Raw genomic sequence first — 1157 nt, forward strand, 5'->3', positions numbered from 1 at the left:
AAGTGGACAGAAGAGTTGTGGAACCAAAGAGAGCTGTCTTAAGAGAAGATTCTCAAAGACCAGGTACCCACCTAATGGTGAAGATCTTTGTTGGTGGCATTAAAGAAGATATTGAAGAACATCACCTATGAGATTATTTTGAACAATATGGAAAAATTCAAGTGATTAAAATTATGACCGACCGAGGCAGTGGAAAAAAGAGGGGCTTTGCTTTTGTAACCTTTGATGACCATGAGTCTGTAGATAAGACTGTCATTCAAAAATGCCACACTGTGAACAGCCACAGTTGTGAAGTGAGGAAAGCCCTGTCCAAGCAGGAGATGGCTAGTGCTTCATCTAGCCAAAGAGACCAAAGTGGTTCTGGAAATTTTGGTGGTGGTCATGGAGGTGGTTTTGGTGGCAATGACAGTTTCAGTCATGGAGGAAACTTCAGTGATCAACGTGGCTTTGGTGGCAGCCATGGTAGAGATGGATATGGTGGCAGTGGAGATGGCTACAATGGATTTGGTAATGATAGAAGCAATTATGGAGGTGGTAGAAGCTATAATGAATTTGGCAATCACAACAGCCAGTCTTCAAATTTTGGATCCATAAAGGGAAGAAACTTTGGAGGCAGAAGCTCTGGGCCCTGTGGAGGTGGAGGCCAATATTTTACTAAGCCATGAAATCAGGGTGGCTCTGGTGGCTCCAGCAGCAGTGGTAGCTATGGCAGTGGCAGAAGGCTTTAAAAACTTCCAGGAAGCAAAGCTTAGCAGGAAAGGAGAGCCAGAGAAGTGACAGGGAAGCTACAGGTTACAACAGATTTGTGAACTCAGCCAAGCACAGTGGTGGCAGGGCCTAGATGCTACAAAGAAGACATGTTTTAGGCAATACTCATGCATATGGGCAAAAAACTCGAGGACTGTATTTGTGACTAATTGTATAATAGGTCATTTTAGTTTCTGTTCTGTGGAAAGTATAAAGCATTCCCACAAAGGGTTTTAATGTAGACCTTTTTTTGCACCCATGCTTTTGATTGCTAAATGTAATAGTCTGATCATGATGCTGATAAATGTCTTTTTTTTAATGTGCTGTGTAAAGTTAGTCTACTCTGAAGCCATCTTGGTTAACATCCCCAACAGTGTAAAGTTAGAATTCCTTCAGGGTGATGCCAGGTT

The sequence above is a fragment of the Octodon degus genome, unplaced genomic scaffold (assembly GCF_000260255.1).
Source record: "Octodon degus isolate 3935 unplaced genomic scaffold, OctDeg1.0 scaffold00049, whole genome shotgun sequence".
NCBI classification, from domain to species: domain Eukaryota; kingdom Metazoa; phylum Chordata; class Mammalia; order Rodentia; family Octodontidae; genus Octodon; species Octodon degus.